Source organism: Nothoprocta perdicaria, unplaced genomic scaffold (genome assembly GCF_003342845.1).
Source record: "Nothoprocta perdicaria isolate Ctin4 unplaced genomic scaffold, notPer1 scaffold_2, whole genome shotgun sequence".
In the NCBI taxonomy this organism is placed as follows: domain Eukaryota; kingdom Metazoa; phylum Chordata; class Aves; order Tinamiformes; family Tinamidae; genus Nothoprocta; species Nothoprocta perdicaria.
This window is the reverse complement of record NW_020455204.1, coordinates 5835850-5854153: the sequence shown is the minus strand read 5'-3', so window position 1 is coordinate 5854153 and position 18304 is coordinate 5835850. Positions and strand designations below refer to the sequence as shown.

General features: G+C 39.5%; 1 protein-coding gene across 2 annotated transcripts in view; it reads right to left on the bottom strand.

Moving 5' to 3' along the window:
- RIMBP2 (RIMS binding protein 2) overlaps positions 1-17568 on the bottom strand; it is a 102556-nt gene extending 84988 nt beyond the window's left edge. Inside the window, exon 1 of one of the 2 annotated variants that reach the window (XM_026037522.1) lies at positions 17525-17568. The gene's annotated coding sequence lies outside the window, so the exon portion shown is untranslated. The remainder of the gene's footprint in view (positions 1-17524) is intronic. The other variant, XM_026037517.1, reaches the window with a different exon arrangement.
- Positions 17569-18304: the final 736 nt, after the last annotated feature.

The window sequence follows — 18304 nt, the reverse complement described above, 5'->3', positions numbered from 1 at the left end:
TTTATTGGGAAAAGGATAGAAAAAAAATCATCTATCTTAATTCCAAAAAAGAAATTCTTTGCAAGTGAACTACTTCCAAGAGAACATGACAAAAATTAGCTAACATTTTTTATCAATTTTTTCAGTATTGCTACTGCACAACTGCAAGCAAGTCATTTCATCCTCCTCTCTACCTCTTTCATGGCACTTCATATTTATTTGCTTGATTTATAACACTCTTACTTATTTGCATCTAATTATTGAGAATATCATCTCAATCTGAACCTTTAGATACTGATACAATTCAACTAGCAAATAASAGCTTTGAAAACACTTATTTTCTATTCAGTTGTTTCAAAAAGTTGAACCCCAACCCTAAATCTGTATTTTAAAAGTCAATAAGCACAGGACCTATAGCCATAGGATCACTCCTTGTCCCAGTTCCCTGCTAGGTGGTGGATAAGTAGCAGTAATCTGTGCAGCCTCACRCTGGTCACGTTCGTGACAAACTGAGCTTGACACTCCCCTCCTAAATAGGTCACGTAGCTGATAAAACACTATGCAATTTTCCCTACATGTGYAGCCGTTCTACACAACTCTGGGTGGGTGCAAAGATGCTGATTTRGACTGAATTTCCACACAGTTTGCTCACCTCACACTTCAAATCCTGCCCTTGCGTTCAGCACGTAACACGATCTTTCCCCAAGGGTTCAAGTTTTATATTTCCCTGGGGAAAACACTTGCTATTGGAGCAAGCAGGCAGGGACCTGCATTTGGTTTGGATGACTGTGTGCACTTCTAAGGGCTGAAATCGTCCCCTTGTGCACAAAATACACACTCTTCCTTGTGTATTTTACCATTACCACAGTGCAATTTTCATTACTTTGTGGCAGTATTTTCTAAAAGCCTAGTGCACTGAGGGCARGCTGCCTTCTCAGTGCTTTATTTTAGGAGAAAAAAAAATTTCTTCATTTTGGTTCCTGAACAGGAAGGCAGTCCCAAACTGAAGGTATTTAGCCACTAGAAAAAATGTATTCTTAAAGGCTTTTGAACATCTAGGCTTGCATGTTCTCTGAGCTGTTCTTCCTAGAACACTGTTCATCCCAGCTTTTAGAACCAAGACCGTAGTATTCAAAAAGTCCCTGCCATTTCCCTGTTGACCTTGGTGCTGCTTCTCAGTTTGCTGTGCAYCTCATGCCGAGCAACTGTACAAGCTGCATTTGCAATGGCTTAAGTTGTAATGACCTTTTTAAGCAAGMCACCAGTCTCCCTATAAAGCTGACAAATCACACAGTTAGTGCTCTGTGTGTGTGTGTGTGTGTGCGCGCRTGCGCAAAATTCAAGAATTTCACTATCTTAAAGTATTCCTGCCTTAAAATGAATCACCATCAGCTTTTGCTCTGTGTCTTCACTTGGTAAAGCTGATATTCTTSACTCTCTGGACACACAAAAACTCCCTCCATCAAATTGATAATTCTTTACAAAAACTAGCACTAGTGAAAGCTGCACTGGCCAAGCTCATATTTACAAGACTATTGTTTCCCACATCCTTGCCTTAATCTTCCTCTTCTTTATGCCWTCTATATTATTACACTGCTTTACTCTTTCAGTTTAAAATAAAATTCTCTATCATTCCAATTTTCTTAAAGGGTCTTGTTTTAGCTAGTCTTGTTCTCCAGACCACACCAATATTGATGGTTGTCATATTTTTGGCTGTTGTGTCAAATTACCAAAAGTTCAGTTTTCAAAACGCTTAAGTTGCAAAAATCTATCATAAAAAAAATCAATGGAAAACTCTGCTGCCCAAGTTTCTTATGACAAACTCAAAGTTCAAAACCACTTTACTGTGATATCATCTGAATATAAGGTCCTGACAGATATAAGTTATGTATTGCAGGCCTACATCTAAAAGGCACTCGTATAGTTACCTTTATATCTCAAAAACAGAGTACAAGAGAGCAGGTCAAGAAGACACTGTAACAAGAGCAAGGAATGTCATTCTTGGGATGAAGCCATCTAGAGAAAAACTTTGTTCTTTGAAAACAAAGGTAAAAATTAAAGGTGTGAGCTAGGATAAAAATACAAGAGATGATAAAAATGTACTCTGTATTATAGCTACGTGAAGCACAAATACTAAATGTATCTAACTTACAAATTAGAAAAACTTTTTTAGCATAATGCTGGCCTATTGCTCTACCTTATTTATGTTGCAGATACAGGCAACTTTTGGGTACCAGGCAAAATGGGGTAAGAAATGGTTCCTGTGGCCTATAAGCATCTTCACACACTATAAGGACGCTCTAYATTCGCCATCAACTCAAATCTGTATAAATCTTTTGACTAAGGAAATATCTAACCAAATATCTAACAATGTTAAATCTTCTAAAGCATTTGTTTAGATATGAAAATTCACAACACCATTTAATACCTCACTAAGAGCTAAAGATTCATCTCTAAAAAGACTTTTGAAACCCAAACAAAATCCAGAAGGCAGCTGGTRGCAGCTGGTGCTTTTCAATAGCCAAAGCATCCGAGTTTGACATCCTCATTTTGGCAACAGCAAACGGATCATTTTGGCAAAAACAGTCTCTCCCATGACTAGACAAACAACATTTTGAAGCTGTTTTGCAAAGTCTGCAACTTTTCTATCATCTCCTACGCTTGGTGCTTTCAACAACTTATGCAGAAACAGGAGTACCACTGTTAATTCCGTGATCACTTGCTATCAGGGCTCTGTTGATAACTATAGCTGATTTCATGACAAACTTTAAATGGATCTGCCAAAGCAAGAAATGAACCTGCAGAGAGAAAGCCCTTTTTTTTTTTTTCCCTTCCTCCCCCCAATGCAAATCTTTGGCATAAGCATCCCTGGAACTGTGCCCTACGGATGCAGCCAAAAGACATTAGTAAGCAGACTAGCCCTCCAGCACGGCCACCTGAGCACCGCGGGCCGCCCCCGGCCTTCCAGATCACCCCAGTCCCGCCTGGCTCCACAGGTGCCTCGTCTGTCACTCTGGCCCTGMGCTAATGGGCTCGTCAACGGGATTTGCAGCCTGCGGAGAATAAGTTGGGAAGGCTTCAAACATCAGAAAGAGGTGGGTCAGCTTCAAGGTATAGGCACTGCTTCATATAAGACACACTGGTCAGGTTTTGACTTGGGAAATGCTTTGAATCACCCACAAGGAAAGTATGAAGGAGGTATCAACAAATTTTACCAGAGCCAAACCTTTCCCAAAGTATATTCCAATTGCAGAGAGGAATATAAGGTGTTTAATATTACTGAGAAATCAGCCATTAGATCRTTTTACTTCTCATTTAGAGGTATATGACCATTTATCTACACTTGAACTATTGTCCAGGTCTTCCTATATTCAAAGGATAAACAGCACATCTGAGACATGAATCAACTCTATCTTAAGGTAGATATTTAAAATAAAAAGCCAAAAACTTCTGAAGAAGAATACTTCTTCAGCTGATTTTTATAACTTATTCCAAGCCGCAGTCATTGGTCATGATCTCTGTGACTGGTGCCATTATTAGCCCTTTCTCTGGCCAGAGTTACAGAAATTTATTTTGACTTCCCACTTGCTTTTTAATGAGGTGAGCTAAACCCCATATGCAGCTGCTGTTGCACCTTCATTTCGCATGAACCTGTGCCTATAATAGCTACTGACACCTGCCCTTTTTCATAGGCACTCCTTTGAATAAAGACAAATTAAGTAACTAAATTATCACAGGTCCARAATTGAGCCCAGTAAGTAAGAAACAATTTATTTTAACTTTCCTATCAGGTGTATGAAAATGAGTGAAAGGATTTTCTCCTTTTCCCCAACTTCAATCTGTAGCTTTCATCACCAAAAAGACAGAATTGTTATGCAGTGCATGTCTATCTTCCTCTTTGATCCAGTTAATGAAATTGAGATTCGCTGCAATTTTCTACTTTCCATCATTTTACGAATGTTACTTTGAAGATTCCTCAAAACTTACTTCTTTTTATTTTTTGTCTATAACTACATTCTATTTCTCCCTTACGCCCTCTTTCTTTATTAGTGCCAATAAAATCATTAATCCAAATCTTGTGAATAAATYTCCACGCTAAATCTAGATTGACTTAGTTCTACAAGCTTCAATTCTTTCTTGACCTTTCATAGAAAACTTTTCTAGAAAAGTTTCTTTTCCTGCTCTTAGACAAGAATTGTATATTTCTATATAATAGTGCAGCTTCCTTGGTAGAGTTTCGAGTATGACTCATACACGTTAAATTGACTGGCAAGGAGCCTWTGCCAGGTTAATGGTTCAACTGGTAGGTCAGCAGTGAAGCCATTCAGGGCACTGCCCTTCCCTGCTGCAAACTCCACAATGACGTAACCACCACACACATGCAGGAGGAACCTCTGGAATCTCAAAGGTCAGTTGTCATAACGTGGCTTTTCAAGTTTGATCACAATGAACKTGAGTTTTATCATTCAGTCCATATATTTTCAAAAGCCAGGACAGACCACAGGAAAGGCCAAATTTATTAAGCCTGGAGAACATCATATAGCAGCCCTGAAACCGGCCTTGGTAGCTAGGGCACCCGTAGGTGCCTTCTCAGCCACAGCCCTTCTCCAAGCCGTGGTCCCTCATGGACACTCATGAAGGCAAGAAGCAAGGCTTGCTAGCAAACAGCACCCAGTAAACAGACCAGATCATGCTGGAAAAGGGGAAGGAGCCATAGGTGAGAGGAAAGAACGAGARAGGAGTTTGTGGAAGTCTCACTTGTCATGGGACAGGTTTGAGAGCTCTGTAAATAGGTTGCAAAGCCCTCATGCAGAAAGGGTTCTAGCATATTCAAGGRAACATCACGTTTTCTGTAACTGCTTTACTATGGAGCCTTTTCTTATCATTTCCTTCCCGGAATAAGAGCAAAACATAACCAAAGAAATTAGAACAGTCTTCATATTGAGCTACCRGACCTTCACCTTCCACACAGAAAACAGTCTATTTTCATTCTTTATGAAAGCTGTTATTGCAAAGATTGAAATACACGAATCAAAGCAGGAAAGGAAAAAYAAATAAATAGCACACATGTTTCCCTTTAAGTCTTTACCTTGCATGTTCTCCTGGCAAGCTTAGATAAGCACACTAGGGGGAAACTAAGAATCCTCCAGATGGTAAAGGTTAATATTGCTGTGGTATGGCTTGTTTTTGCACAGTGATTAGGCTTGCTGCCAGGCCGATTCCTTCAATGTTTTAACTATCTACAGCTTGAGTGATTACATTAMTAAAAAACTTCCTGTACAGACCATGAGCTGAAAGATTCTAGCACTAACTCACTGTTCGTGTTACAAGAAAATCCAAGTTTTTCAATAATTTTTTCTCTTCTAAATTCTAGGTTTAACAAGAGGCAATTTCTGGCATGATTTTCTCAGGAAGAATCATTCTTTAGAACCTCCAGCAACCTCTTGATTTTCAGCAAGATTTTAGAACCAGGAATACTCCTTATCAGGCAGAGTATTTGTTTCTTAATTTTTATGGTAGTAACAGATTTAAGATTCCTATCTATCAGGTAGAAAGCTGCTTATGGTCAAATACAAKTCACAGCATTCTTACAAATGCTAGTTTCAATGACCAGACCAGATGCACACACCTGTACTATTCAAGTTAAGAGAAGAGTTCATCAGCTAGGACCCATAGTATAATCAAAGACATATTGACCTCACTGTAGGTCAGCCCAGAAACCCCCAGATAWTTGAACTCAACTTAACTACACAAAAAACCTGCAAGTGATCAGATTGAGTTGCACACTTTTCCAAGTATATCTTATAAACTAGCATGTTATGAAGCAAGGGTGGAACTGAATCCTTTCATGTAACAAAAATATGTTCACATTTGGATAGCCGGCACTAATTTTGCTGACAACACAAAGGGGGAATTTTGAGCAACATTGCTTGGATGATCTCTCTGCACCACTGTCAACGAGTACCTTTTTCATCAATGGTAACAAACACTCTTTGCCCATCTGCAGCAGAAACCACTCCATGCCAGCCCTTCATCTTTACTTATGCCTCCTCTGTATCCAGGATGGAGGTAAAAAGCAGTATTTGCAGAGTGAGTCAGACATAGTTACTATCTTCCTGCAGGGAACTACAAACATCTGTTACACAGTCAATAATATTATCTCCATCTCTGTCACAGACTGTTCCTTCTCCTAACCCTTCATGGATACTGGACCCAAACGTATTTCCCTCCCTCCCCCATCGTATCAGACGAAATATGAATTGAACCTTGGAAAAATTTTATGTATACTTTATATAAATCTAGCCATTCCCCAGCCAGTTTACTCAGTGGAACTGGGTCATGCCTAGATTCCATTCTCAGCTTTACCACTGAATCACTACAGAAGTTTGGAGAAATTATTTACCCTTTTAAACAAAATGGAAATCCTAATTGCTCTTACCACACAGATGTGCAGTAAGATATTGCTAATTAATATCTGCAAGTACTTTGAAATCCCAAGATGAAAGAAAGTGTATCACGCAAACCCATAAAACCTACAAGGTGTTCATGCAGTAAGGAATTTAATATCTCTTAACCATTAGGAAGGCCACTCTAGTAAAGGCAACTTACTATCATTCCTTTCTAAGAAAAAATGTACATGCAGAGTCAGWAATACAGCCAAAATAATTAAGCTAGCCCTAAATAGACAGCCCTGGAGCCAATGTTGCCGTACGCATGACTATTTCCAACCTAATCTTCAGGTTGGGCTCAAGTAGAACTGTTATGGAACCATTCCAAAGATGAAAGGAGGAAAAGATGAAAAAGGACCATCTTCAAAGGTCCTGTCCAACCTTAACCATTCTGTGATGCTGTAATGATCAATCCAAATAACAAAAGATAAAGCCAAAAGATTGCAAAGCAAGGGCAAAAAATTAGGTTAACTAGAGCCTGGGAAGCCTGCACTGTGACTGCAGCCATTTGTTAGCATGACCTTTAGTTTTTGTGAAATGAAAATAACTCATTTTACTTAAAAAGATGCATGAGAGGCTGCCACTCTAACTTTTCTCCAATTGCAGGACTGTTCTCCTTTCACATGCTTTGTTGCTGTCTTTTGCTCCAGTCCCATTTGCAGCAATGTGAGATTAAGTAGAAAGGTAAAGCAAGTTTTGTGCAGTCTTTGCAAGACTAGTATTGTTYGTGCAGAAGGTGGATAAAGAAGGAAATGGCTCTTACAGTCATTGCAAGAGATGTTCCTTGCTTCTAATTTTAACTTTAAAGAAGTTCAGCAGCTAAATTTAGAAATGAATTTCCAATTTTCTCGTCATAGTTGAATCAAATCTGGCACTAGATGCTAGATATTTTAAAGAGTATGTTTTGCAGGGGGCTTCTTCAAGTTCTTCGTTCTGGAATCAGGTTCAAATCAGTTCCAAAAAGCTGTAGGATTACCATCTATCAATCAATTTAAATCCATTTCCCTTGCCTCTWGCATAGAGAAATCAAAGGAGCAAAAATACCCATTAACATCAGTTTTACTAAATCCCACTGTCTGCTTTCCTGAGAGCATCCTCAGGATATCCTGAGGATATTTCAGGAAATGGAAACTCAAGCTACATATTATTATGAGGACCTGCAAGTACACATGCATCCAGGAGTTTTCTCTTTTGAAATGATTAAAAAAAAATAGAGAAAAAATTTCCTGCATCAATTTATCAGCAATTCTTCTTATGGATTCCTTCAATAACTAGCCAGAGTTTAAGATAGCCTAAACCATATATTTCAGACCTGAAATGCTCGTCTTCTTGCTAGGCTTCCAGAAAATGTCTTTGAGGGAGCTTGAGTTACMTAGAAAGAAGCACTAATTAGCTATTCATTGGTGCAGAGACTGCTGATGCCTTGCATTTGGTTGGAACGAAGATGCATCATGCTTTAAATCACCCTTGCAAGCTCTTACTGAGTTCTGTCTATCTGTTACATGGCTGTTCTTTAAATCAYTTGCCTAACTCTTCACTTAATAATAGATGCCCCCTCTGGGTTTGCTATTAACGCATTACTTTTCCCTGGGTGCTTTTCCCCCCGCATCTTCACTATTGGCTTTCATTTGGCATAAACYCTACACAGGAATTCTTGAGACAGTGTAGATATACATTGTATTTGATCCTCTAGGAATAACAATTAGAAGTTAGAACCTGCTCTTCCACAGAATACCTTTGAGAAAACCCTACAAATGAATAGCAGAAATATTCACCATATTCTAAGTACAATGGCAATGAGAGATTAGGAGAAAAACAGGGCTTTCAAAACAGACATATCTTTTTAAGCAAAATTATTCTGTTACCTATACTGAGAAAAATATCACCATGTAAGCATTACAAGAACAGCGAACACAAAAGGGGGAAAAAAAGCTTTCTTATATAAGTAGGACTCTAAAGAATAGGTTCATTGAAAATTACTGAATTCAGACAGCAAATGAGTCCATGAGGCATTTAAACACAGTAAAAACAGAAGCTATGTTGAACCTCAGACAGATGTTACTGACAAATTACATAAAACACGAACAGTTTTTTAACATTGTTTGAGGGCTTCTATCATCTTGAGGATCTTCTGGGGTTTGAAGTGGAGTACTAAGCATTAGGTGTAAGCTTAACCCCATAAAGACAGAATTAGTGATGAAACCAGACACCAGTTTCCCTTTTGTTACCATTTTAAGCTAAACGAGATAAGCTCTTTTTGTGTTTTTTCCATAATATAAACCATCTGAATTCCTTGGTCACTCATATGAATCTTCTTGCGTTTGTTCAAGTTTGAATCCATGTTTCTCAAACACAATCCTCCAATTAATCACAAAAAGACAGAGCTCTAAAAGAGCATTGACGTATTTCACAATGTACATAAATTGTTTCAATTATTTATGAGGGATATAATTGCTCTCATTTCTTGTGTTTCCCTCTTTCCCTTTCAAAAGTACATGGTAATTTTAAGCGACATGCAACACGGGCTAGGATGTTGTGTTAATTCCCCTGAACTATTTATTTGATGCTTATATTATTTATAGTCGTCTATTATCAGCCCAGAAATGAAATACACAGAGCTAAATGTTTCTGTGGGACTTCAGAGGCCTTCCATAACATTTGATGGGACTGAAAACATCCAAATTAATTCTCCCCATACAAACTTGGATTGAATCAACTATATGGGATCCATGAGTGGGAAAAGATGTACCACTGAACTGAAAGTGATACACTGCATTAAGCCACTTTCCAAAGGGAAAACACTTTCAGCCCTTACATTGTTTTGGTAAATTAAGGATGTCCAATAATAGGGATAACACGAACCTTTAAAAGCAAGGCAGCTCATAGGGATACACTATTCTTCTTAGTTAATGTCAGTATTTATACTTTTAGTGAATGTTGCAGATGATAAAGATAAATGACATAGGAAAAATATGGACTGAGGAATGCTGCACTAAGAGTTATGAATTATATCAAGAAAAATGCTTGGCCATTACTGGGCACCACAACAAATGTTCACCTTTATCCTCAAGGACAACTTGATATCAAGGGCAGAAGTATTCCAGAAAAAAAATGCACAAACAACAACAAAAATTGTAGTGTTACAGAGAGCAGAGACAGGACTAATAACAAAGAGTTAAGAATTAAATGTCATTTATCAGTTAGTAAATAAACAGAATTTGGGGATATAGCATTAAATCAACCAAATTATCCCATAGATTAAATTTCATGTGCATCCRGATGGACATCACAAGAGCCTCCTCACACAGATCATGAATTAATGTTGCTTTTTATTCCATAGATTTTATTTACTGTTTCTCCTTCCTTTTCTTTATTTTTTACTCTGCCTTCCTTCTGTGCTTTGTTTAAAGCTTCTCCAATTTTCCCTTCCCAATTGCTGGGGAGCAACAAGAAAATCCTACAGCATTTGATCAATTCCTGCAGCGAGGGTAAGAARTGGGGTGGGAGGAAGGTGGCATCTGTTTGCTGTGTCCTCATGTGTAGTGGGACTGAAAGCTCTTTRTGATGTGTTCCATGGGTTGATATTTGTACTCAGGACCCAGCCAACAGTCCTTCCCACAGATCAGAAATAGAGAATGCTCAAGTTGTCCAGCATTGCTTTTAGAAACACATGCTTACTGCATCAAGCTTGACAGTTATGTCTAATGGAACATATGGGGATTTATTTATTTACAGTACCCAATTGCCACATTCACACTGATGTTTATTCCTCTCTGCTTAGAATAGTTTTTCACCAAAAAAAAAAAAATCAATAATAACACCTGAGCCCTGCAGACAAACGGTGTCAGCAGTGTAGCCACTAAACAAAAGGGATCCAATATTCATCACAAAGCTCACACATACTTCTTGTGTATAATACATGACTGCTAGGATGAATATAGATCTATAAAGTAATTTCAATGAGCCATCTTCCATAGCTTTTAAAAAAGTCACTGTAGACATGTCCTGTAAACCTAATTCCCTATTGCAGCAGCTGCTTGAGGTTCTCAGTGCACATCTCTATTGCACTACAGCATTCAGGTAGCACTTCGCTTGATTTACATTAATGTGTTTCAAAAGAAAGAATGAAATTTTATAAAATACAAATACAAGTAAAAAAATGGAGTTTCCACTTACACAAGCCAAATTAAACCAGAATTTAAACACATGAATAGCTAGAATTTAATCAAAAAATAAATGCCTTTTACAAAATTGGCACTAAGATTGATTTCTTAAGCTAGCCATTAGCCAAAAGAAGCACCAAAGATCTACCCTTGCTTCCAAGCCTTGTCTCCATGTTTGACACCACTAGTCTGGGTCACCCACCTGCAGCATCCTGGTACCATTCCGGACTGACAGCGGCCCAGGGTGACAGCTCTCTTCCTACAACACGACCCTAAAACACACGACCTGGAAGAGGTCTAAAGCATCCACGCATGTCTGAGCATAAAGAACAGTCTCCTTTAAAACATGAATCCATGAGCTGTCCCCATCTCCCTCATCACACAGGCACAAAACTGCTTTCTAATTGCTTCTTTGTTCTCATCCTCCTAATTCATGCAGCAGTCAACAGCCATCCTTCTATTTATTCCATGAGACCAACTTCCCACCCCCATCCTGCACACAGGGACACACTTGCATGCACAAGGAGCCCGAATCAATCACTGCAGTGTCAGTCTCAGGCCTCTTGGTAGAGGATGGAAGCATTAACAGGCAACACCACATCTATATACTCTTAAAATGAGCCAAAGCAACTGAGTCACGGGGAAACGTAGGCTGATCTTTGTATAGATCACAATTTGCAGCTTTTGTATGCCCACTGCATAAGCAGGCAGCCACTAAGAGAATATGCAACCTGACTATAGCTACTGTGATTTATGATAGCAGTCATTGAATGKTTTTTTTAATTTATTAAATTTAATTTAACTCTTCATTGTAAGCAGCATATAGGCAGAGTCACAAAGCTTAAAGCAAAGCAAAAGAAAGTCTATTTTAAGATCAATACCTGCCCCTCTTCCCTTGATCTACAGCATTTAATTAGGAGAGGCAATACATTGGAAAACATATTGGACTGAGCTCAGCAAACAATATGCATAGGTCTGCCCCTCATCTTGCTGGGTGATTTTGGGTAAGTCTGACACACTGAAATTTCTCACCCGCAAAATGGACAGAATGATGCTAACCACTGCTCTGAAGCATTCTGTGAAGAGCTTTCACTGAAAAGCACTGTCATAAGCTCGGGACTGCTCTAGAATAGAATACAAAGTYTGCACAATTGCAGATTTCAAAGCCAAAACAGATGATCAATGTGCAAGAGCAGACTTGAGTAAGAGGAGAAAAGAAGGGAAAAAAAAAACCAATAAAAAATATTCATCCAGTTGTTTGATTGCAACTTTTGTTCCTGGGCTTTGGAAGCTCTTTGTCCTCAAGCCCTCACAGSAGACAAGCATCCGGAGGCAGAAAAGACTGATGTGGGTTCCTTAAGAACACAGAGCACGTTGAATATCACAGCCACAAGCGAACCCAGGCTCCAAAGCCTGTCTCGTGTCCAGGGAACCTAATGAGACTGAAATTCTTCAGGGCAGAAAGCTGATCAATCAACTATAAAGTGCTTAATCACTCCTGGATCACGTTAAAAGAGATTTCAGGCAACAAAAACGTTCAAGTGTGTGCAAAGTAGGGCCAAAATATTATGCTGGTTCAGGCAAGGAGAGGAGGTGTTAYTTTATGAGTCGCTGCACTGCTGTCACTTACAGAAGTGCTCCTTTTGCACAACAGCCACCTAATGAATTACCACACATTAAAAATTGATCATCCCTACRTAGCAGTTTTTAAACTTCTCTATTGATCTATGTTTTCATTTTACATAATGCACCAGAGCCCAATTAAGACCTGTGGCAGGAAAAGGGGGCAAGGTGTTGGGGGGAGGAGGCGGAGGGGAGACTAAGGGGTTTCCTGTATTTGTTCTGTGCAATCTAAAATGAACAAACCCGTCCTGAAAACAGAAGGGATCCTAGCATCCAATATTGACTTGATCATTACCTGGCATGTCGGAGTGTTTAAATCTCAGCCCTCCCATCTCCCACCCCAGCGGAAAGGCAGATGCTGCCGCCTGCAAAGCACATCAGAGAAATGAGAGAAGTGGCCTCACAACCGAGGGCACAAATCTTGTGCCAGAACAAACTGTCCAAAAGATTTCTACAGTCATTCTACATAAAAGAAAAAAAAAAAAACACAACTGATCAGACTGTTGGCTTCAGACAGAGCCTTATGTCAGGCCCAGTATGACACAAGCACATTTTCCCCAACTACTTAAAGGTTATGTAATAGAGATCTGCAGAGCATTAGCAGTCACATGACACGTCCCACTAAGATTTCAAACTGCCACCTACAAAATTTAATTAGCAAGCAGTAAACAAGAGAGAAAGGCAAAAATCGGCAGGAACTGAGAGAATATTTGTAATGTTCTAAGCTACATAAATAACTGGGGAGAGAGGACTAAGGAAAACAGAARAGAGGATTTAACCTATAGGTAAAATGACTGTAATAGAAATTGCAGTGAGCATGGCACAGATTCAGCCATGAATATTCCRCTTGTTTTTGTGACAACCATGAGCTTCACCCAGAAGGGCTCTAAGCACCATCAATCCTGCCCGTCTCCAGGAAGAGTTAAGCACATCAGCACACTCGGACAGACGCTGTGAGCAGCTACCTCCTAGTGTAAAGAAGCACAGACCTATACCAGCCCCTGCTGATTAACAGCATGGAAYGTCTTAAGCGAGCCAGACAACAGTGTTCTCGCTAGAAATGTGCTCAGTATGTCAGTGAAAAGGCACACGAGTGTCATGGGAGCAAGGGGCTTTAGATGCTGGCAACCCACCAGCCCACTGTGCCCAGAACAGGGCTTAAAGAAGATGGCATACTAAAGGCCTATGGATATTTTTCACAGATATTTTTAAAATAAAAAATGGGAGATAATTTCCAATTGCTGCTAGATGAAAAGAGATGTGCTATATACTATTATGCCTACAGTGCTTTCCCCTTGTTTTCTTCACTGTAATATCRCGCACTATCATTGATTAGAAATCAACATTGAACATTCATCATAGCAATATTTATTGCCTTAGAAACAGTGTTATACTGTTTGCACTAYAGAAAGGTCAGCATTATCAAAGTTTGAAAAAAGAAAATAAAAAAATCTCACTCTCATTCCTGCTTCCTGTGTCCTGACTTTTGCACTGTGAATATTTCTACCCCAAATCACTGCTACATCAAGGCCATCCGACTCTTCATTCCAAAGAGAACAAACCTAGGAGCACATAAAGTTTAGCCAAGCCAATGTGTTATCTCAAAAAGCCCAGAATCCACTCACRTTCATCAGACCCTTGGAAATGTTCTTCTACAGATCAGCTACATATGACCCAGACTGTCAAGTCTATTTCTAAGTAGCATCTAGAAGTTTCCCGTAAGATTCAACACTGAATGGGAGGGAATGGTCTTTGGTCTTCATGTCTAGGCAGATAAAATAAACAGATCGTATTGACCAGAGTTCTTCTTATTTCTTTTTACAGAAGGAGAAAAGAACTCAAGAGATGCTAAGTGCTTTGCCCGGGGCCATCACAGAATCGGTTGCAAAGCTGCAAGTCACACTCCCGTTTTCCTACCAAGCCCCGCGTTACCACCACAAACCTATCAGCCCAACTGCTGACCCACAGGCCTGTCTGTTTCCTTGCCAAAACACCAATCACAGCTACCTCTGGAATCAAACCACATGGAATAAACACAAGGAAGTCCAACATAATAGTTAGTAAACAATGGCTACATCTGGAAAAAATAAAAATAAGAAATAAGTAAAAAGAAAGATGAGTTACCCACACTGACCATTTAAAATCAGTGTCAACCAGGTGCCCTTGAGGATCCTTAACTCTTCTCCCAAGGTAATGTTTTCACTGCCATCTCCTAAGATTATTCTCTGTGCGAATGAGCCTGACAGCAGCTCTCTCTTCACTGGTGGATAACAATTGGTTTYGTGACACGTTGCTTTGAAGAAGCTGCATTTTACCAGCATCATAGCTACATTCTGATTCTATTTTTAACCATGAACTCAATATATATTTTTAAACCCCAACAGAAAAGAGCATCAAATGCATTTTGTTAGTGTCAGCAATGTTTCATGGCAATTCTCGCCTGTGGTGAAACATCAACCATCAGGAKAGATACCATCATCAGTGGTACCAGGCATTCTCCAGGAACCCTTAAATACATTTAAATTACTTAGTACTATGCAGGGAAAACTCTGAAAAAAAAAATAGAGAAGAAATATTGCTTATATATTTGCCATTCAATCAGAACACTCAGAGAACATGACAAACTAATGTTATCAAAAAGCAGAGAGACWAAAAAATTAATTTTGTGTAAATCCTACTTGGTCAGCGGCTTTCACTGAATATTAACATGTAAATACATTCCAGGAAAAAAATCTTAACTAGCAGATATTTCAGGTAAATGACATTTCACAGTAGTGAAGAGGGTCTTTAATAGTCTCAATGAAATGAAAAATAGCCYTTACTCTCAAACCATTCTTCTTCCAGCCTAAATGTAGACGAGACATCACTGTGTGATGCACAAAGAACTGTTTCCTCATCTCAGAATAAAAATTAAATGTGATCTTTGAATATTTAATTTTGATATGGAGGGGGGCTTCTGACACCCAGCAACGAAAATACCTTATACCATAGGTCAGTAGTTATCCCATAGGTATAGGCATCTRATTTCTAGTCCTACCAATTCGGGAAAACTCATCCTCCCATAATAAGCTACTATCAGAATATTAACTTTTGCATTTATACATTCAATTCCTACTCAATATCATACACACCTAAACTGCGAGTATATCAACCATATATCTAAAATTCTGTGAATATGCCGAGATATGCATTTTGTATATATGCAAAATTATATACCTAGCTATACCACAGAGAAGCTTAGCATTTCTGAATTTATCATTAGCAGTTAAATGAAGTAGCACATATCAGCTTTTCAACTCATATTTATTTAGAAAACAGTACTGCACTGACCCATATTTCATTATGTCTCACTTCCCCTATTCCTAAGAAACACGTGTCATTTTAAAGCTGAAATTTATTTATAATGCTAGAAAAAACAGCATATCAGTTTTCTCAAAATGATGGTCCAATTATACCCAAATATACCAAGCTGTATGTAAAACAGCACTGCATGTTTGCTCACTGTTTGTTAGCAGGCTGGAACAGATTCAGACATCTAGCTAAGGAAAAAAAMCTGGTTGCATCTGCAGGAAATAGGATCTCTTCAATAGTTTTATTTGGAGTAGGATTTTCCTTTTAAGAGTGTCATCCACATAAAAACATTGTTCAGAAACGCTAGGTATTTTTCACCTAAATAACCAAGAGTTACCTAAGACAGACCTAGCACCCTCCTTGAAAATATCAGAAATAGTGTCAATGTGTTTGATAGAATGTCTACAGTGGTGAATCCTGGCTGACATCTGCACTATTTGATCTGAACTCCCTTCGTCATTTGTCAGCAATGTGGTCTTGAAAAGCCTCCTCTAAAAAATGCTACACCTTCTGACCAAAAAAGATGAAATATAAAGCAACTAGCGTAACTTCCAATGCAGTGCATTTATACTGATATTTTGCAAAAAAACTCATTGAATTTTAGGTGATGTTTTGATTTTCTTTCTACCACTTGGTCTCTGTTTTAATATTGYACTCTGTATTCTTAAGGCAGCTGTCCTTTCTTGCTAAGTAATGGTCCCTATTTGTATTTTGGTGATGGCAGGCATAGTAGTATCTCCTTGCCTCTGCACAATTGGTGCAGTTCTTCGTATTAGGATCATGGCTTCAACTTTAGATATTTCTTCAAAATATTTTCAATTAAGAAGCTGACTATGTAATTGCTAGATGCATTAACATAGCTCATTAATAAGCTATTTTCTCAAAGTATTTTATATACAAGCTCTGCAACCTTATCTTCATTGGATATAAAAGTCTGGGTTTATTACTTAAAAAAAGGCAATAGCTTAAAACAAAAGCCTTCCTATGCACTTATGTTTACCTCAATAAGAATTCTACTAAGAGCATGTATGGCARTGATGACGACCATAACATCACTCTTGGAAAAGCGTATACCATCTCTATCAGTTTTGCAAAGAGATTAATAAAAACAGAAGCCCTGCAGTATATCCCCCGCAATAGCAAGCAGAGCATTCTTGTACATGGTAACTAAATAACTGGTATTTATATTTGCATGCTATAATAAAAGGTTAYACTGTTCTGTATATCCAAATGCATAACACTTCCCACAAATATTGCTSTGTTTAGTTTGTCCATCTAGGCAGCATCACAAAATTTCTCTCTCCTACTGAAAAAAAGGCCGAGATATATATTTGTTATTGGTGCAATTTAGCATTAGATGCCTGAGAAACATCACAGATAATTTCATTAACAGTATCCCTGGGGAAAGCGCAGCCACACTGCTGACTCTGCCGTACTGTGACCACGTATATCTGCAAAGCAAACAGATACTGCGAATATGCACAGCACTTGCGGGGAGGGGGGAATCTATAGGGGAGGCTKTTGACAGCCGATATCACTAACTTCGCCCTCAGACACTAAATGCAGAGAAGAAACATGGCATAGAGCCTGCCTGTATCTGATTCATTTTCCAGGGAACCATAAAAGTGACTGGAAAATGACATCAGATTAAACATCAATAGGAGGGAGGATGGAATAATCTAGCAAGACTTTAATCCCTTTACCTAGTGCTCATGCATAATACTAACACATTTTATTATTCTAGCAACACCTAGGGGAGAAGAAAAAAGGACCAAGTGAAGGGCATTATCAAATTACAGCAGAATAATAAAGTTTCCCTGCCTCCGATGAGAGTTACTGCAGCATTGCTGCTGGCTGAAAGGCGGATTTTTTTCCCCAAATACATCTAGAAACCTCCCATGCCTGTAAAGCACTCAAGAGGGGCGGCTGGTTTTAGCGAGGGGGAAACCGCAGGCGTACCTTGGCATCAAGCGCTCGGGCTGCGGGGCGCAGCCACGGCGGAGAGCGGCGCGGGCTCCCAGGGCGGCTCAGCGGCGCGACGGCAGCATCGGGGCGCCCGCCTGGCCCGAGCTACAGACGAGCCGTGCGGGGAGGCCGCGGCGRCGCGGGCATCCTCGGCCGCTCCAAGATGGCTTTCCCGAGGCGCCGGGCTGCGCTTTCACATGGTATTAACGGCGGCGGGCAGGCAGCAGCGGGATCCCCGGAGCAAGGGGGCAGCGAGGGGGAAGGCGGCTGCTGGCGGATTTTATTTTACCTCCAAGTAGCGCTACGGCAGGAGCTCCTCGGTGGGTCGTGCGTGGCCTACTGGCACCAGCCAATGAACTGTAAATGGGAGCTGCTGGTTTATTTATTTATTTTTTTATTTTTTTCCTCCCCTCCCCAGCCTGCCCAATGGAAGGCTGAGAAATCCAGACGCAGCAGGGTATTAAGGCAGATTACCTGGAGCATCCCAACCGCTCTGCCTTGGCTCTTCGGAGGAAAACAGCACCCTGTCGAATCACACCCAAAGCTCTCTTTATGCAGCCCGTATCCACCCAGAAACCAGAGGGAGATAGTGGAAGGGCATCAAAGGAATAATTTCAAATATATATTTTTTTAAGTTGATTTTTTTTTTTTCATGCAGTACAAAGCATCTGACCAGGAAGCTGGCAATTTTTGGCAGTGCATTTGCTGTAATATAAGTGAATTCTAAAGGCTACTGATGGTTAAATTATCTGGATAACACATTAAGGTATTCTG